The sequence below is a fragment of the Delphinapterus leucas genome, chromosome 9, assembly GCF_059928025.1.
Source record: "Delphinapterus leucas isolate spDelLeu-1000000601 "Yukka" chromosome 9, BTC_Dleu_Yukka2, whole genome shotgun sequence".
NCBI classification, from domain to species: domain Eukaryota; kingdom Metazoa; phylum Chordata; class Mammalia; order Artiodactyla; family Monodontidae; genus Delphinapterus; species Delphinapterus leucas.
In genome coordinates, this window is record NC_143137.1 from 17,552,925 (window position 1) to 17,574,169 (window position 21,245).

The following is a 21,245-nucleotide window of genomic DNA, read 5'->3' on the forward strand; positions in this document are numbered from 1 at the left end:
TTTGTCTATTTTGCTCACCGTCTCCTCCCCATGTATAGAACAGTGCCGGGCACACAGGAGGAGCTCAATGAGTATTTGTTGTATGAATGGGTGAAGAATACACACAATAAGCAAAAACGACTGCGTCGAGCGCCACTTCCACCAGAATTCTAGGAGGCATGTGGGAGGGACCAGTAAATTGACTGATTTTTTTGTGTATGTGTGTGACTGATTTTTGAGATTGAGGATTCCTCGGCGCTCGTAGAAATTGCGAACGCGTTCTTATATTCGTTGGGATGTATTGATGTGTGAAGGGTTTGTGAACTCCGCGCGCAGAGCTGTGCGGGCTGGAAATCGAACTAACAATCTGCAAAGTCCGCATACTGTTCTCAAATTTATATCATTAGAAACACATTTTTGTAAACGCGTGGGTATTCCCTTCTCTTGTACTTCTGTAAAGGACAATTTAGGATATCTCTTCACTGGAGATTAATGGTGAGGACTGGATCAAGGGTGGTGACTCCAAAACGCGCAAACAGTGGCAACGAGTTAACACTTTTCTTAAACAAACGCCAATTCAGTATCCAATTCCCACTCTAGATCAAATCCCGCGCTCCTCCTACCTCCAACCTGACTGTACCCCGCCCTCTTTAATACCCATGGTGGGCAGAGCAGAGAACGGTCTCGGTTCCCCCAAAATTGGTTACGCCCGCCCCGAGTTTTGGTCTCCCATATTTGAGCAAACACCGAGGAAACGGGACCACTAACGAAGGCCGCCGACCAAATGACAGCGGAGCAGCACACGCGGGTCAAGAAGGAAGCAAAACACGAAGAAAGGCAATAGTGTAACAGGCACGTGAGGTGGACGATCCCATCCGCCCTCGGAGTGAGAACATCAATTCCCGGCTTGCCTCTGGGCTGTTACCCTCCGAGGACTACAACTCCCAGGATGCTGCGGGAGCAGCCCCCCCCGCCGCTCCTCCCACCCCTCCCCCGCCCCTCCCTGTCGGATCGGCGTGCGCCTGCGCACCGGAGGCCGGAGGAGTCTTACCCTAATGTAAGATGGTGGCCCGTCTGGCTGTGGAACCCACCGAAAGCTGAGAGTCTCTCTCTCAGCCGTAAAGGTCGGACTCGCTGAAGCAATCAGGCCCGTTTCTGAAGAGTTTTTTCCCCGACACTCGTTCAGTGGTCTCTTGTGAGGACGCGGCAACGCGTGGAATCGGATAAGGGAAAAGCGAGGCAAGGCAGGCGGGTGAGTCTGTGCGGGGCTGGGCTTAGGGGAAACCCGGGGCTTACCGGCTACGAGAGAGCGGAGGCTTCGCTGGGACTGTGCAGGCCGCACCCCCCTTTCTCCCCACCCCCCGCCTCATCTTCAGCCTCCTTCTCGGTCTTCCTCCTCCTCCTCCTCTTCCTCCCTCTCCCCTCTACGCCACAGCAGTTACCGCCGGGAAAAGGGAGCGGGGCAGAAGGCTGCGCGGCGGCGAGCCTCGACTGCTTCAAAAATCTCTTCAATTGGGCAGCCGAGGCGGCTGCTCGTCTTCAGTGCTCTCCCCTACGTTTTTGTAGGGGCAGGAATCTTAGGTCTCAGGACTCTCTGTTTTCCCAACCCCCTTGCCCCTCTCTGATGTCCTTCTCCAGTGGCTCCCGTCTCCCAAGACCGAAGCCATCACTTCCACTGTGACCCGTGGTGCTCATTAATCCCACTGCTCGTTGCCCACTCGGTCCTGCCGCTTGTTTTTTGCTCCGCTGCTACCACTGTGGAGTTAGCCTTTGCTCCCCCCTGGTGCTTGCCATTAGTCCCCAGCCTATCTGCTACCCTAGAGCTTCTTCCGATTTGCAGTCTTTCCTTTAACCACATCTGTCATTTTAAAGCTGCCCCTTAAGTATCTAGATTATGCTGCTGCTCGTTCTGACCCACCTGTTTCACAGCGTTCTTGGGTATTGTCCGTTCCTTCCCTCTTTCCTATACAGATTCTTTCAGCATACACTTCCAGAAAAAAAGGGATGCCCCGTGTTGGCCCCTGAAAAGTCAAGGAAGTTGGGAAGTGAATGAAGTGAGGTAGGATACTATTAAACATTTTGAGTGAAGCTCGTTTATTCAGGCTACTCCGGAGAGGAGCGTCTTCGTTCTGCTTTCAATGATCTATTTGTGGATTATTCGCTCTGTTGGGACGTGGTTTGTTTTTTTTTTTTTTCCATTTTGGACCGGTTTCTCCATGCTCCCAAGCATTCTTCTGAATTGAGTCTCCCCAGGATACTTAATGTGGGCTCTGATTATACCAACAAATATTAGCCTGGGCATTTAAAAATAAGATAAATCTGGCACACAACCAAATTCATCTGTGAGCTCCACAAGCAAATATAAGTGGTGTTCTGATTATATGCAGGTTATATGTGGGTTACAGATTCCTTCCAAATTGAGAATTGATTATTGACTCAGTTTTATTGATGTTCAGCTTAATTGATGACATTTTATTTATAGTTTGAGGGGAAATTTCCTCTCCAGCTAATATCTGACTGACTTGATATTTTTGGATTTGGGAAGTTCTTTCTTTTAACATATCTAGAATGGTAGGTATCTGAATAAATTGTCTTCTCTTGAAAACCATTAGGTCTATAAGCAAAGGAAAAATCGATTTTTTTTTCAAAACTAAATCTCATTTTTTCCATAGAAAAGAAGGGGGCTGGGAAAGAAATGACAAAGCTGTGCACATAAATGCATTTGGTAACACTCAGTGTCATTATTATTTACATTAAAAAGCAGAAAACTAGAAGCCAGTGGTGGCTTATGATGTCTGTTTTGTGAAGAAGGAGCTTTTGCTATAATCAGACTATTGTGAAATAAAGAATTACCAGAAAAACGAACAGGATTACATAGATCAGATACATACATCTCAAATTTAAATGTAAATAAGACATTGTGTTCTTAAGATGTATGTAAAAATATTAAGTCATAGTAGCAATCTCATGCAGCAGTATACCTCTTATTTGCAAAAGTAATAATACCTCAAGTGTATATATAAATACATATAGTTGTCCATTAAATCACTTTTGGATGTTACTGCATAATTGTGAATTTTTTACAGATTTTATCTGTAATACTTGATGGAATCTTACATTTGACATTATATTCACTTGATTGTGATAAATGGTCTGTTTCATCAAATGTAAACCGAGGTTAGGAAAGCTGTTTATAAAACTTCATTTTTCCTTTCAGCCACTTAAGCCACAATTTGGGGAAACTAAATAAATCCCGACTTTTCTGAGAATTGGAAGCAATTTATATAGCAAACCTTGTCCTAAGTTATGACCCGAGGTTTTTTTAAAAAAAGTATTACTTACTTTTAGTTTATCAGTAGGAATATATTTAATACAATTGATCTTCAACTCTAAGCAAAAAATATATTTCATTTTTCTTTGTAATACACTGGTGGAGAAGCTTTCCACTTTGAACAAGCCTAACACACGGGTTTAGAAACCCTTGGCAGTCATACTTGGCTGAATTGTAAGCAGTGTGTTCTAGGAGAGGACTGTTTGTCTGGCAGAAGAGGGTAAATGATTTTAATACATCTTTTCTTTTGTAAAGATATTTTGCTTCAATAAAAGCATTCTCAAGTAATTTTCTCCACTCTATAGTTTTTTTCCTGCCATCATCAAATTCTTAGTTTCAGCACTGTGAAGTCAAAATGAATTTACTTTGGGATCTTTAACACATGTGAAGAAGATATCTAAAGTTCTTTGATATTTTGATAGGAAATACAGAGCTGAGAGTTCAAAGTATTTTTGTATGGTTTAACTTTTTTTTATTTTTATAAATTTATTTATTTATCCTTGGCTGTGTTGGGTCTTCGTTGCTGCACGCGGGCTTTCTCTAGTTGCCGTGAGTGGGGGCTACTCTTAGTTGCGGTGCGCGGGCTTCTCATCGCAATGGCTTCTCTTGTTGCCGAGCACAGGGTCTAGGCGCACGGGCTTCAGTAGTTGTGGCTCGCGGGCCCTAGAGCGCAAGCTCAGTAGTTGCGGCGCACGGGCTTTGTTGCTCCGCGGCATGTGGGATCTTCCCGGACCAGGGCTCGAAACATATCCCCTGCATTGGCAGGCGGATTCTTAATCAGTGCGCCACCAGGGAAGCCCGTGTGATTTAACTTCTTAAATGTAACATTTTGAGTATTGTAGCTTCATAATTTCGTGGGGTTCTTTTTTTTGGATAGTTTGGAATACTTTCTGCCAGTTTCAGTAGTTGAATTCTTCAATTGAATAGATTATTTCTACAGAAGGGTTTTTGAACATGAGTTACTTGAGGTTGACTTGTTATGAAATTTGTTTTCATAAAGTTCCATAGACAAATCTTTAATTTTATTAGGATGAGACAGTTATAATCAAATGGCAAAATACAGAAAAATTGTTTTGTAATGCCCTTCAACTTTAGTCTGATTGGAGCACTAGTGATAACTTGCAGTTTATTACTTTGTAAAAGAAAGAGGGCATTGCTTAAGGATGAACTCCTTGCATTAGGGGAGTTTTATTTTTAAAATGATGTTATATGTATCAATATAATGAAAACATATCTTCTCAGTTTAAGCAGTATGATTTTAGAAATCTTCCCTTTCTCTCCTTCGCTACTCCTGCTTTAAGGTTAAGCTACACTCTTCATTAGAAAAAAGTTTCTTTTTTTTTTTGGTGCCTGCAGATAGCACTTGATTGAATCTATTTAAACTCAAGGTTATTATTATTTTTTAAAATTTTTTTAAAAGTTATTTATTTATTTGTTTATTTATTTATTTAGGCTGCTTTGGGTCTCCGTTGCTGCATGCAGGCTTTCTCTAGTTGAGGCAAGCGGGGGCTACTCTTCATTGCGGAGCGCGGGCCTCTCGTTGCCCTGGCTTCTCTTGTCGTGAAGCACGAGCTCCAGGCACATGGGCTTCAGTAGTTGTGGCTCGCAGGCTCTAGAGCGCAGGCTCAGTAGCTGTGGTGCACAGGCTTAGCTGTTCCCCAGCATATGGGATCTTGCCGGACCAGGGCTCGAACCCGTGTACCCTGCATTGGCAGGCGGATTCTTAACCACTGTGCCACTAGGGAAGCCCAATGTTATTATTTTTATAGACCATTCAAATGAAATAGAAAGTTTTAGTTTATGAAAACTTAAACCTCTGCTGAAAATTCAGTTAGCTTTCTGTCATTAAGTATAGTACTGTCTTGACTTTTTGTGAAGGAAGTTACATTCATCTCAGTTAGTTCTAAAGAAAAACAGTAGGGAAATAGGTTATAGAGATTTTTAGTGCTCTAGAAATAGTGTAACTAGAATGTACTACATACTTTTCTCAAAGGATTTCTTAATCTAAGTGGAACTTGTAAATGGTTTTCATCCCACTGGAATAGCATGTATTGGATAAAACTTGTTAACACATTTTGAGATTTAAAATATTTTGTGTTACCTCAGAGATATCAGGAAAAATCTGCAAATGCCCATTCTTATATAAAATGTGGCAATACCACTGATATTTTAAAGAGAGTAATATTTTTTTCTCAAAAGTTGAGAGTACACAAATTATAAAGATGGCATAATTTACTCACTTATTTAGTGATGCAATGAAAGAAGATAGTGGGACTGTTAATCCTATATTTAGTGGTTTTCTGAAAAAACTTTTTTCAGAATTGTTTTTAATCTGATATTTATGTGGCCTTCTTTATTAGAAAAGATTGTGTAGTAAATGTCAACTTTTTCACGTGTAGTAATATTAATCCAATGGGTTTTGTCACATTTCTTTTTTGTAGCATGATTCTTTTATTTTTTAATCAGAAAGTAGTTTATAGAAGAGAAAATTTCAACACTATTTTGGCCCCTTAGATTAGCCTTACCGTAACTGTTTTTCTTTTACTAGAAGAGAGAAATTACATGCTACTAAAAAGAAGATGATTACTTTCACTTGCTAGCAAAATGAAACTTTAAAGATAGGGCAAGTACAAGGCAATTTGAGTATGAGTTTATTTTTCTCCTAAGGAGTTTATTTGTGAGGATGGTTTCATTCTTTCTAAACTCTGTTTATACAAGAGAGTTGTCCTGTTTTAAACTTTAATTGCATTGGGTGATGGGCAGATGATGTATTGCTGTTGGGATAAAGCTTGCTATTTGTATACATCGGATATCTGTTCACAATCAAATATGTTATTTAGTTATGGTATCTAAAACCTCCCCTCTTGAGTATTTAGAGAAAATATGGAGAAGGGGAAATCAGAATAATCAGATTGGTTTGTATATATGCCTAAAACCAGTTTTGGGGAAAAAAAAGTCAAGGCAAAGAAGCAGTGTAATTAGAAGACTAAAATGCCAGCATTTAAAGATAGATGTTTGTATCACTGCTTTTGGAAGGAATTAGTGAACGATGATGTAGGGAAATAATGGTTGAATTTTGAAGAGTAGTTATAGACTGAAATATCAAAGGGGTGGAGCTATATGTTCTCATTAAGCCAAATATCTGGAATTTCTTAAGCATATTTTTCAGTTCTCAGAATAAAGAGGAAGTGCTAATTTTCCTGATTATTTAAGAACCTACTAATTCAATCCCTGTTAAGGGCAATTGGTGTCTTCAGATAGTGAATTTCTTGAAATAACATTGGCTGATTCGGGTTATTGAACATTGATTTTAGCAACTTTTTTTCTTTTTATTTTCTGCCTTTCATATTATGCCTTTTTTTTTTTTTTTAACAGTGTTTTGTGATTTTCAGCTATTGTCTGGGTGGACCCTTTTGTGAATGCTATAATTGAATGAAAACTTGAAATATAAGCAGTATTGCTTTTTTTTTTTTTTAGCATCTTTATTGGAGTATAATTGCTTTACAATGGTGTGTTAGTTTCTGCTTTATAACAAAGTGAATCAGTTATACATATACATATGTTCCCGTATCTCTTCCCTCTTGCGTCTCCCTCCCTCCCACCCTCCCTATCGCACCCCTCTAGGTGGTCACAAACCACCTAGCTGATCTCCCTGTGCTATGCGGCTGCTTCCCACTAGCTATCTATTTTACGTTTGGTAGTGTATATATGTCCATGCCATTCTCTCACTTTGTCACAGCTTACCCTTCCCCCTCCCCATATCCTCAAGTTCATGCTCTAGTAGGTCTGTCTTTATTCCTGTCTTACCCCTAGGTACTTCATGACCTTTTTTTTTTTCTTCCATATATATGTGTTAGCATACGGTATTTGTTTTTCTCTTTCTGACTTTCTTCACTCTGTATGACAGACTCTAGGTCCATCCACCTCACTACAAATAACTCAATTTCGTTTCTTTCTATGGCTGAGTAATATTCCATTGTATATATGTGCCACATCTTCTTTATCCATTCATCTGTTGATGGACACTTAGGTTGCTTCCGTGTCCTGGCTATTGTAAATAGAGCTGCAATGAACATTTTGGTACATGACTCTTTTTGAATTATGGTTTTCTCAGGGTATATGTCCAGTAGTGGGATTTCTGGGTCATATGGTAGTTCTATTTTTAGTTTTTTAAGGAACCTCCATACTGTTCTCCATAGTGACTGTGTCAATTTACATTCCCACCAGCAGTGCAAGAGTGTTCCCTTTTCTCCACACCCTCTCCAGCATTTATTGTTTCTAGATTTTTTGATGATGGCCATTCAGACTGGTGTGAGGTGATATCTCATTGTAGTTTTGATTTGCATTTCTCCAGTGATTAATGATGTTGAGCATTCTTTCATGTGTTTGTTGGCAATCTGTATATCTTCTTTGGAGAAATGTCTGTTTAGGTCTTCTGCCCATTTTTGGATTGGGTTGTTTGTTTTTTTGTTATTGAGCTACATGAGCTGCTTGTAAATTTTGGAGATTAATCCTTTGTCAGTTGCTTCATTTGCAAATATTTTCTCCCATTCTGAGGGTTGTCTTTTGTTCTTGTTTATGGTTTCCTTTGCTGTGCAAAAAGCTTTGAAGTTTCATTAGGTCCCACTTGTTTATTTTTGTTTTTATTTCCATTTCTCTAGGAGGTGGGTCAAAAAGGATCTTGCTGTGATATATGTCATAGAGTGTTCTGCCTATGTTTTCCTCTAAGAGTTTGATAGTGTCTGGCCTTACATTTAGGTCTTTAATCCATTTTGAGTTTATTTTTGTGTATGGTGTTAGGGAGTGTTCTAATTTCAGCAGTATTGCTTTTGGTAGTAAGGTTAATTTTTCTTTTGATGGAGATCCCCTCCATTTCGATTAGATTTTTTCCTTTAATTTTAAAATTAATTCTTAGTTGAGAATTAGCTCTTACAAGTTCCCTGCCAAATTAGATCTTTCCAGAATTATTTTTCATGCTTTAAATGGGGACTTAGGTATTTGTTGGGTAAAGAAAAGTGTTATGATATGCCTTGGTTTTGTCATTTAAAATGAAGTAAAGACATTATTAGTGTTAAAAAAATTGACTTATTAACAAGAAAAATTTTAAACAAAGGTAGACACAGATCTCTGTGTGTCACTTCAAAGATCATCAACTCGTAGTCAATCTGGGTTTACCTATGCCCCCACTTAGTTTACCTATGCCCCCACTTAGTTTACCTATGCCCCCACTTAGTTTACTCTTTGACCTGGATTATTTTGAAGCAAATTCTCGTCATCACAATTATTTCATTTGTACTAGAACTCTTTTTGACATATAATATCCTTGATTTTTAAAAAAATCAGGATTATTCAATCAATTTTTCAAATAGTCTTTAAGTACTTATTATAGACCTACTTCTTGGGAAATGGCCCAGCCTCTTCTAAGAGTTTATTATCTTGTTGGGTATACTTTCATAATAATATAACTAGCACTATCCAAAGCATTATACAACTAACGCTTTGATACATGGGTCTGAGTCCATTATGTTAGTATAGGGTTATCTAGGAGTAGGGCTTCCTTGAGAAAGTGGGACTTGAATAAAGAATATGTACTGTCTGCATAGGCATATCATCTTCAGAAGGAGAACATTCCATACGTTCCATGTGGGGCTTGGAAGCAGGAGCAAACACTTGGTGGGAACCAGCATGATGTGAGAGAGGTGTAAGGAGTCTGATCTCAGTAGAATAAGGTGTTAATTTCTGAGAATGGTGTCAGAGAAATTAGTATGCTAGAGTAGGGCTAGATTATGAGGTGTATTCAGTGTCAAGTTGAATCTGATCAGCTACGGTAAGGAGCCAGTAGTTGGTTGGGGGCAGGAGATGACATGATGAAAGTACTCTTTAGAAAAAGATTCCTTCTTCAGTAGTGTGCAGCATATTTTGGGGTTGACAGTTGAATGTGAAAAATTAGTGAATAGGCCATGAGTAGAGATGTTGGTGTGGATATTCTACACGATTTGGCACCTAATTGATTCCATCTTCTCTTCAGTCCTTATATCCAGAAATGACAACAAGGTTTTGGAGAATAGAGAACTGAAGAAATGTCTATTTGTCTTTGATAGTAAACTGCAATTTGTTATCCAAGCCCAGCTTTTGAAAAGGAAGTGATGCATGATTACTCAAATAACAATCTCAAGAAAATTCAGCAGAAAATAGCTACTAGTGTTTTCAAATAATTTTAGATATGTATTCACTGGGAGTTTGGAAAATAAAGAAAATCTTTATTACATGATAATGAGATGGAACATATTTCATTTGTAAAAGGGAAATTGATGCCTCATCTGCTTCTTATGTGTGTAAGAGTTCAGAAGAAGTATTAGGAAATGTATATTTGAACAGCTTGTAACCAGTATATATTACTGGATAGCTTTAAAGTTTAATAATGACCTGATTAATGCAGAAGGAATGGCATAAAATTCTGATGAATAGGGCACTAATATTGTCAGCCCCAACCTCCTTTAAGGATGGATAAGGATAGGTCAGCAGGCCAAAGAAGAATGTAGGGACATTATTAAGTGAAAGTTTATTCTTTGATTTATTTTGATATACTTTGTTTTGCAAAGGTATTATTAAAAACAGATCTGGTTACACAAAAGCCATATTTATTTTATTTGAAAATGTTTTTTAAGTTCTCATACCCTTGAAGTTATTCTTTTCTTTGTTTTGGTTTGTTCACTCTTCATTAAACCAACTTCCTTCATCTATTGTGTATTTCTGGATAGCATGCTTGCTTTGTTTTGTGAAGGATAATTTCATTTGTTATCTTAAAGCAGCAGGGGAAAAGTAGATTTCTTGTTTCTGGCTTTGTAAATAGTAGATGAATAATACTGTATTGCCATTGTTCTCTTCCTGCTTCCCTCAGTATCACATGTATTCCCTTTCTGCAATATTTAGCATGTGGATCTCAAGAATTCTTATAGTTGAGTCTGAAAACATCTCAAGCTTAGGTGCTTACAGCTTCAAAATTTAATTTACCTTAATTTACCAATCATTTTCTTTCCTATTATTATAAAAGGTATAACCTACAATAATGCCATGGACCTTTCGGGTACTTGGGAAATATTAATAAGGATAAAGATAATGATGCAATATAGTGCATTGTTGGGAAATATGTGTTTTTCATGGATGTTCCCTCCATCCTAAACCTCCTTAATCCTGGTGATGTGACAGAACTATTTTTCACATTTTTTTCCTTCTTTATTTAGCGGGTTATGCGTACTATCTAATATGGTCACTGGAATAGAAAGCTATTGCCTTCTGCTTGGGTATGTTTTAACAGAGCCTTTAATATTTTAATTGTGGATTTAAGATTGAATTGCTATCGCCTTTGTGCAGGAGAATCTTGAGGAGGATTATGCTTCTTTCTCATTACCACCCAGTGTATGTGGGAAGGAAGTAAATATCAAATATGCAGTATAGGAGAACCTTAGTATTTGAGAATATTTTCAGTAGTAGCTGCCAATCCATTCTTTTCCCCAAGAACTTTTAATTTAATGCCTTGAGTGTGGAGCCGCTTAAAAGTGTCACAGTGGGTGGTGGAGGGGAGAGGAGAAAATGGTTCCATGCTCCAAAAATCTCTCCCAGATTTTAACAACTTGAATTAATCTCAAATTATTAGTATTTTGCATAGTTTTATTCATGAAATTCTTGGGAGGGAGCCCTTTTGTGTGAGTGGCTTTGGGGTGTCTTGGGTAGCTGGGAGGGCAGGTGCATTTCAAACCTAGGAAAAGGGAGGAGAGGCAGAAAATACAGTGAAACACTTCAAATTCTAGTAATGACCACGGTGCATTTTTGCCTAAGGCATTGATGGCACTGGCTCCTTTGCTGCCTTTGGCTACATACTTTAGGTTTTCTTTTCTAAGTTAGGCTTCTAGTTGGGAAGGCTACAGACTTTAGCCTTTTCTAAGTCAGACTAGCATCCTTGTCCAGGCTTGTGCATTTTAACCTCTCTAGCTCAAAATCTGACCATTTTTGTGTCTTTTATCTGCCAGAAGGAAGGGGGAAATGGGAAAGAGAAGAAAATGATATGTGTGATACTCCTCATTTTGCTCATGTATTGGCGTAAGGTTATTCTAAGATTGTTTTATAGAAGAACCTCTTCCTTTCATTTTTAATTTTATGTAATCAGTTATAAAGTAGTTTCATGAATTTACTAAATTAATACTTAGAAATCTTTTAAAATGTCCTTTAGCAATAGAGTTGGTGATAGGTTGAAGAGTACTGATGTTAGATGCTTCGTGGTACTTTCTTGGAATTTCTTGCTTCTACTAAAATCTTTTCTGTTGTCCTGGACCTAGTCCTAGATGTGAACTTTGCTTCTAAAAAGGAAAGCTAGTAGTCTTTTTTAAGGTAGTTACCATCCCTGCACTGTATTCAAATCTGTTTGATCCTAATGAAAACAAGTATGACAGTAAGATACTTTAATATAGCTGTGCTAACAAAAGAACATTTGTTAGTCATGTGTTGCCCTCTATTTTTTTGTCACGCCTAGCAAGTTTTCAGCAGCTTTGGAGAACTCTGAATAATATATGATGTGTTTGTGTTTACAGATTGTGCTTTTTATTATATACTACTAAATTCTGTAATTTTTAAAACTTGACATTATATTAAAGGAAATATTGCTCTTGGAGTAACGGGCTAACTTAAATGATTTTTTTAATAGTTGAACATAGTTTTCATTGGCCTATAGATTTGCTTGCCAGCCCTTTCAATTCCCCCTATTTTTATTTATGGCTTCTGCTGGGAGCATGCAGTTTAGTATGGAACCAGACTGCCTGAGCCTGAATCTTACTCCTACCACTTCTTGTCAGACCTAGGGCAAGTTACCTTATGCTGTCTGGACCTCAGCTTCCTCATTTGTAGAATGCAGCTATTAAGATTGTTGTGTGGAATAAATGAGTTAATGTATATAAAGTGCATGGAATAGCGTTTGGCATATAGTAAGCCCTGGATACATGTTTGCTGTTTTTATATGTTTGAAAGAATTTTTTAAAAATCTGTTTTTGAAGACTTATCTTTTTATTCAGTGTACTTTTTAATGTCTGGGTAGTAGACATATGTTTTTAGTAGTTACTTGACCAGCTGGAAACACAGGTAATGTGTTTTAGGGGGTAATCAAAGGACTGACCTACCTGGAATTCTTTTGAATCAAAGAGTAATGGAAAATGAACCTGGACAGGTATGATAGAAAATAATTATGGAGTATTTTGAACTAAGGCAGAGAAATTTAGATGTGGTTGGTAAGAGGGGAATCATTGCAATCACTGCAGGTTTGTTTGTTTTAAGTCAGGGGAGTGATGTGTTTAAAGTAGTATTTAGGGGAAGATGGTTTTGAGTGTCCTTGGTAGCATAGAATTATTTGATTTTACGTGGATAAGAGGATTTTTTTTTTTTTGTCTATTCTGTTCACTGATATATCCAAAGTGACCCAAATAGTGCCTGGTAGATAGTAGGTGCTCAATAAATACTTATTGGATGAATAAACCTTAAGGGGGACTGAGTTAACAGAGACAAGCACAAAGGAAAGTAAGCTTTTGGATACCTACCTTTAAAGGGGTAGAAGTGAAAAAGTTTGTTCTTTTCAAATATTTATTTATTTATTTGGCTGCGTCGGGTCTTTGTTGCAGCACGCGGGATCTTCATTGCAGCACGCAGGCTTCTCTCTAGTTGTGGTGCACAGGCTCCAGAGTGTTCAGACTTAGTAGCTCCACGGCATGTGGGATCTTAGTTTCCTTACCAGGGATCGAACCCATGTCCCCTGCATTGGAAGGTGGATTCTTAACCACTGAACCACCAGGGAAGTCCCTGAAAAAGGTATTATTAAAGGAACAATTAGAGAGGTAAAAGGAAGATGGAAAAGTTTGTCTCAGAAAACAAAGGAAGAGATTTTCTGGGAGAGAGAAGTCACGGGGATAGGAAGATCTAGGATGATACCACTTCAAGAAGAAAAAAGGAATTTACATAGTTCAATGCAACATTCAAGCAAAATGAGAATAGAGAAAGCCCTTTGGCTTGTGTGTGACAATCACTAATCACATGAGAGCGATTTCAGTAGACTGAGAATGTAAATCAGATTGGCGGGAAGTTAAGAAGGATGTTAAGTAGAGACTGTAGCTAAAGACTATTCAGTAGTAGGTAATGACTATAAAAGTGGCAAGAAGACAAATTATAATAGCAGCTTTCACAGTTATTGAATGTGTAATATGAGAGATTCTATTTATTAGAAATGAGAAAACTTGAGGCAGTCTTTGTGCTGAATGTTCTTAAGTTTCACAATACAGAAGACTTATTACACATGCTGCTTCAGGGCTCTGCTACTTGCTAACTCTGTAATCTTGAAGAAAGTTGCTTAATCTTTTGTGCCTCAGTTTTCTTCCTTGTGAATGATGGAGATCTATTTCATAGATCTGTTATGTTCATAGATCTATGTTATTTCATAGATCTGTTAGATTACTTAATCTTTTTAAAACTCTTACAACAATGCTTGGTATATAGTAAGTATTTGATAAATATTAGCTGTTATTATCATCCGCTGCTGAAGTAACGTAGAGAGTAGGATTGGACGATAGAAGAGAAGAAATAGAAAAAAAAATAATAAAATTATTGCCAAGTAGTGGTAAGAACTAAATGGAAAAGCCTTAGAATCTTTGCTCTGACTGTCCCTCTGCCTGGAGAACACTTATCTAATTACTACATAGCTGTCTCAACTCCCTCAGAACTTTGTTCACATGATGTCCTTTTCACTAAGGCTTGCCCTATTTATTTACAGTTAGCATCCAGGCCCCTCTCCCCTAATATTAATATTTGCATTTTAAAGCCTTTTTTTCTATAATACTTATCTCCAAACATATCATATAATCCACTTAACTCATTATATATGCTGTTAGTTGTTGATCTCCATCTACTAGGATGGGGATGTTTGTTCTTTGATGTAGCCCAGGTTCTTGGAATAGTACTTGGTACATAGTAGGTGCTCAGTATATGCTCATTGAATGAGTAACTTATTTTACCATTGAAGTGGGGTGGATGGGGCAATCAGTTTAAGTGGTGGTGGGGATACATTTTTGGAGGAAAGCCAATTTTCTGAGATTGATGGACACTACATAGAAGTTGATCTCAGAGGCTTTGTCTTCTCAAATGGGTTTTCTGAGTCCATTTTGGTACTGGTTTTCCTGGAAATCACTTGGGATACTCATTTAGCTGAGGAAAAAAAATGTAAGATGTATCTCTTTTTTTTCCCTATAATAATTATATTTTATATTTGATTAACTAATAAAAGCTTATATTTGTGTGCTTATTAGAATCTAGGAACTGTTCTAACTTCTTTATATTATTAATTTTTAAAAACTCTACAGCCTTACAAGTACATTACAGTTTCCTTGTAAGCTGTCATTAGGGGTGAAGGAAAAGCCCTTTGCACTGAGACAAAGGGCAGTGCTTCCCCAGATTTTTGTGTTCCATTGACAGGGAGCTTCTAATACCTCCCTCTAGCAGTCACAGCCTAGACACTACTGCTTGCCTAAAGTCCCATCAGGACTAATCTCATTATATCTTTTATCCCTTTTTATGTCAGTTACTACCATCCTCCCAGGTGACAGTTCATGTCTCACACTTGAATCCTCACAATTTTCTGAATATTTCTTATCTTTTCACTCCTCTCCATCATCAGCAAAATTTCTTGTATCCTTGTTTTTTTTTCCTGAACACTTCCTCTACTTTCTACTTTTCTGAAGACACTGCCTTGTACGTGTTGGCTATAATGTTTTTCATTTTTTTCTTATATACTATCATCAGGGGTCAGTGAGGAGTCCTTGCACTGAGATTTAAGACTGCATTTCCCATTCTGACCTCTTCCATGGAATAGGAGTCAAAAAGTGAGCCTGGTTATATTGTTCAAAAACCCTTATGTTTACTGGCATTTCTTGCATTCTGAGTTACTCATCTCTTCTTCACTTCTAGCTCTTAACTTACTGTCATTCTTGCTAATAACACTATCCCTTTTTTTTTTTTTTTTTTTTTTTTTATGGTAAGCGGGCCTCCCACTGCTGTGGCCTCTCCCGTTGCGGAGCACAGGCTCCGGACGCGCAGGCTCAGCGGCCATGGCTCACGGGCCCAGCCACTCTGCGGCATGCAGGATCCTCCCGGACCGGGGCACAAACCCGTGTCCCCTGCATCGGCAGGCGGACTCTCAACCACTGCGCCACCAGGGAAGCCCAACACTATCCCTTTTAAAATTCTTGGTAATTTCAACATATACCATCTGTGTTGCTTCTATTACTGTGGCCTCTTAAGTTCTAAAATTCTTTAATGATCTTGCTCTCCACCCTATGTCAGTCACCACTCCATGGTCATATCTTTCTTTTTTTGGCCACACCTCATGGCATGTGGGATCCCAGTTGCCCAACCAGGGATCGAACACATGACCCCTGCAATGGTAGCACAGAGTCCTAACCACTGGCCCTCCAGGGAAGTCCCCATGGTCATATCTTACACCTTGTTATTACCAATAACATGAACCCCCACCCCACCATGACTTGCAGTTCATGCAGCCCCTCTCTGACCACCATCCGTCTTTTCAGCTCCTTCCACGTACTTCCCAACTCAACAAGCTTACTATCATTAGGACCTCCAGTCCAGTTTCTATTCCCTTTGCACTGTCCTTTGCCACCCTTGATTTCCTTTCTTCCCTTCTTACCTAGTGTATTACATTCATTACCTAGGTATCAATCATTATATTCATTCGCTTTCATTGGCCTCACCTCTCTTGCTCCTTTCTTGCTTCTTCATACTTTCTTGGCGAAACCTTAACCCTAGTTAAATCAGATTCTCTGAGTTCTTCATGTCTGCACCTGTGCAGATGACAGGGACTAAAGACTGAAAGTTACTGAAAAGCCCTTAATATTGTCTGGAAATCGTAGTCTATTTCCTTAGTCCATTTGGTTTCCCCTCTCCTAGATGACCTAGTTTATACCTTTGCCTTTCTCCTCAAACTTCCAACTGTCCTCATACTCACTGTCAGTTGTTGGACCTGCTTTCTACTTCATTGAGAAAATAGAAGCAGTCAGAAGAATATTTATAGACTCCACCACCTATGTACCTACTGATATGACATTGCCTGCCTTCTATTACTATGGATGAATTGTCTTTGGTTCTGTCTAATCCCAGTTCCTCTGACTAATGCATTAGATCCCATCCCCTTTCATTTACTTTAGACAGTACTCTAGCAATTCTCCTCCCTCTCTGTACATCCTCAGTTCTTCCTTCTCTTCTGGATCATTCCCATCAGTGTACAGGCATACTGTTTTTCTCATCACAAAAATATCTTCTCTTGATCACTATTCCTTGCTCTTTTTTATTTCCATTGCTATAGAACCTCTTAAAGCATTGTCTAAGTGCACTTGTTCTAATTGTTTTCTCATGTTCTTTCTTAAGCCTATTCCAATCAGGCTTTTGCCCCTACCACTATACTAACATTTTTTTGTTCAGGTCTCCCAACAATGACATTATTAAATCTAGTAGTCACTTCTTTGTCTTATGCAATCAGTCTACATTTGACAAAGTTACTTTCTTCTTCCTCTTTGATACACTTGTTTCACATGCCTTTTAGGATACCACATTCTTTTGGTTTTCTTCAAAACTCATTGGCTGCTCCTTCTTAGTCTTTCTTGTAGATCCCAGGCAGGGCTTACTCCTTGATTATCTTTATCTGCTGTCACTCCCTTGGTGATCTCTGCTAGTTTCATGGCTTTGAATTCTAAATATTGATGAGACTCAAATTTATTTCTCTAGTCCAGACCACTCTCCTGAACTCCAGATTTGTATGCCCAGTTGCCTACTCACTATCTCTGTTTGAATAATTATTAAACATCTCAAACTCAACATGTGCAAAATGGAATTCTTGCTCTTCCCCCCACCAAGTCTGCCCTCTCATACCTGCATCACCCACAAAGCCTTCCTCATCTTAGTTGTTGGCAGCTTCAAGTTGCTCAGGATAGAAACCTTGGTAAAACCATTCTTGATTCTCTTGTTCTCACATCCCACATTCATTTCATCAGGAAGTTGTTGGCTCTACCTTTAAAACATACCCGGAATTCAACCAGTTTTTCCCATCTCCATAGCTATCATCATCTCTTGCTGGGTAATTGCAACAACCTTTTAACCAACTTCCCTGCTTTTACCCTTTTCTTTATAGTCTGTTAACAGCTGTCAGAATGATCCTTTGAAAACATAAATGAGATGGCAAGATTTGCTCTGAGTTTAAGAAATTTCATGAATTGATAAGATTAGAGATTATTCTAGTCTGTCTTATCTTACTAAATCTTGAAGGCACATTTAATGTAGTCTTTGATTATGCCAATTTTTATGGCATAAAATTGGATGGGGAAGTTGTCATTGCTGGATCATGGCCTGCTTCTTTTCTCCTCACTAACCCTCCTCTCCTCTACCCTATACACAGAAAGACTTGACACCTATCTCCCAGAGGAAATTGGAAAGAGAAGCTATGAGTTGGTTGCTATTGCAGAAAGTTGCATTGAGTAGAAGACTGGACCACCCTTTTAAAATAGAGATCTGTGGGGACTTCCCTGGTGGTCCAGTGGTTAATTCTCCATGCTCCCATTGCAGGGGGCACGGGTTTGATCCCTGGTTGGGGAACTAAGATCCCAGATGCCACGTAGCGTGGCCAAAAAAAAAAATAAAGAGATCTGTTGTTATTTCACTGCTACCTCTAACCTCCTTTAGCAATACTTGCTTTCTCCCCAACCCCTGTCAAATTAAGTGTCCACCCTCTACTCCTGCCCTTTCTGCTTTTCCCTACTTCCAGATGGATATATTGTATTTCTTAAGACTTTTGGCTCTATTTGAATTAGTATTTTATACTCTAAACTCTTTTCAGATATCTTGATAACCCATTCTTAAGTCTCTGATGTGAGTTGGTTTTACTTTTATTCATAAAGGTTCCAACAGAATGATGCTGAACATGACAGTAAAAGGGAAATTGGTACAAATAGGTGAAGAAGACATCATGTGTAAAATTGTGGGGAAAATGAAAGAGATGTTTTTTGGGTACTCTGAATGCACTTGTCATAATGCTAATGATTTCTAGAGGAGTTACACTGTAATGCAACATATAAAGAAGCTTGGAGATTAGTTGAAAAAAGAACTTCACAGTTCATTTCCTTTATGTCTTTACTTCTGTTCTCTGAAGGCAAATGTTCTTTAATTAGTTTTCTTTTGATTTCCTTTCAGAGTGTTCTCTTATACTGGGATCAGCAATGATATTACAAGTTGTGATATTGTGTATACATTACTACTGATATCAGATCTTTTCTTATTATGGTGCATAGTACCATAGATTGGTACCAAGAGATTGGTCTGAAGGTAGATACATGCCTGTTTTCTCAAGCTGTTTCATAGACTTGTGTTGTTCAGTATGGTATTCACAAGCTACATGTTGGCTATTGAGCACTTGATGTAGCTAGTCTGAATTAAGATGTGTACTCAGTGTAAAATAATGATTACATGTTGAGTTCATAATATTTTGGATATATTGGGTTAAATAAAATTAATTACTCGTTCTTTTTTCTTAATGTGGCTGGTAGAAAATTTAAAATTCTGTGTATGGTTTACATTATATTTCTCTTTGACAATGCTGTCTTATACTTACTTACCTTTCTTTTTGTCCTAACACTTTGAGTTATTTTAACTCAGTTAATAATCTGTTATGTATTCACTAAAAATGATTTTGGTATTATGTATTATAAAGGATTTTTTCCTGAAGTTTAATACTTTTATGTTGTTATCCTTCTTAGTATTCACTTTCTTAAGCTCTGAGTTGTCTTTTTTTTTTTTTCAACCTTTTGACTTTTGTCATACCCTTCTCATGGTACTACATAGGCATAAGTACTACATAGGCATAAGTATATTGCCTGGGAAAATTTTGGAGGAATTTAAAAGTTGATCTTTTATTTACTTCTTAAAATAATATTAGGACTACTAATAGTGTATTTTACAAATCATTCTTTTACTAATGTAAAATTTTAAAATTTAAAGTAAAGGCAGTTTGTATCTGGTAGAAAAGAAAATGGATTGAAAATTTCACATGTGAGGAAAGACTGATTGAACATACAAATAAATTTGTATGATTGAGCAAACAAATAAACAAGCAAAAAATACCTGCACTGACTTAGTCTGTTGTTACAGGTTTTTTTTTGGCGGTATGCGGGCCTTTCACTGCTGTGGCCCCTCCCGTCGCGGAGCACAGGCTCTGGATGCGCAGGCTCAGTGGCCATGGCTCACGGGCCCAGCCGCTCCGCGGCATGTGGGATCTTCCCGGACCGGGGCACGAACCCGTGTCCCCTGCGCCGGCAGGCGGACTCTCAACCACAGCCCCACCAGGGAAGCCCATGTTACAGGTTTTATACACTCTCATAAACTTGGACCTTAGCATCATTACTATTGTTTTTCCCTCCGTGTTATAGTCCTTTAAGGATTTAAGCTTATGATTTTATTACTCTTACCTTTTTTGATCTGTTGAAAAAAAGATTCATACTGGGTTCAGTGAATCCTTTTTTTAGGGTTAAGCCTTGAACTGTGTTTAAAACCAAGTGGTGTATAGCTCAGATCTGGGTAGTTTTTAAGTGAAAAACTGATTTGGGTAGCTGTGGATTATTTAAAGGGGGATTTTGATTTCTGAGCTCCAAAATATATTTCAAAGTAATCCATGATATGTTGTTACCATAAAGGTATTAATAAAAATGGGTTTGTTAGGCATTTGAAAATAACTTATTTACTGGAGAGCTATTTTATTAGTTTCACCTACTCAGAGAGTCCACAGCACCTAGGTATTGAAAATTATGTAAAAGCACATTCAGAAGAAAGTGTATAAGAAAAAAGTTTGGGCCAAAGGCTTGAATTTTTTAAAAAATTTAATTTAATTTATTATTATTTATTTATTTATTTATGTATCTATTTATTTTTTTGCGATACGCGGGCCCCTCACTGTTGTGGCCTCTCCCATTGCGGAGCACAGGTTCCGGACGCGCAGGCTCAGTGGCCCTGGCTCATGGGCCCAGCCGCTCTGCGGCATGTGGGATCCTCCCGGACCGGGGCACGAACCCGTGTCCCCTGCATCGGCAGGCAGACTCTCAACCACCGCGCCACCAGGGAAGCCCCTAATTTTATTTTTTATACAGCAGGTTCTTTTTTTTATAAATGTATTTATTTTATTTATTTTATTTTTGACTGCATTGGGTCTTTGTTGCCATGTGTGGGCTTTCTCAAGTTGTGGTGAGCGTGGGCTACTCTTCGTTGCGGTGTGCAGGCTTCTCATCGTGGTGGCTTCACTTGTTGCAGAGCACGGGCTCCAGGAGCGCTGGCTTCAGTAGTTGTGGCACGTGAGCTCAGTAGTTGTGGCTCGCAGGCTCTAGAGCGCAGGCTCAGTAGTTGTGGCGCACGGGCTTAGTTGCTCTGCGGCATGTGGGATCTTCCTGCACCAGGGATAGAACCCGTGTCTGCTGCATTTGCAGATTCCTAACTACACTGCACCACCAGGGAAGCCCCAGCAGGTTCTTATTAGTTATGTATTTTATACATATTATTGCATATATGTCAATCCCAATCTCCCAATTCATCCCACTACCACAAACCCTGCCCCCCCTTTTCCCCCTTGATGTCCATACGTTTGTTCTCTACATCTGTGTCTCTATTTCTGCCTTGCAAACTGGTTCATCTGTACCATTTTTCTAGATTCCACATACATGCGTTAATATATGATATTTGTTTTTCTCTTTCTGCCTTATTCACTCTGTATGACAGCCTCTAGGTCCTTTTTTTAATGACTGGAATTGATAAAAAGTAGGTTTGAAAATGACAATTAGGGGAGAAAAGATAAAAGATA

General features: G+C 38.6%; 1 protein-coding gene across 8 annotated transcripts in view; it reads left to right on the plus strand.

Moving 5' to 3' along the window:
- The first annotated feature begins 991 nt into the window (after nt 1-991).
- Nucleotides 992-21,245, plus strand: part of CNOT4 (CCR4-NOT transcription complex subunit 4) — a 137,524-nt gene continuing 117,270 nt past the window's right edge. For 4 of the 8 annotated variants that reach the window (XM_022580444.3, XM_022580455.3, XM_022580462.2 and 1 more), the window contains exon 1: nt 997-1,231. The gene's annotated coding sequence lies outside the window, so the exon portion shown is untranslated. Of the gene's footprint in view, nt 1,232-21,245 lie in introns of all 8 variants that reach the window. The other 4 variants (XM_022580436.2, XM_089917356.1, XM_022580425.3 and 1 more) reach the window with 4 other exon arrangements.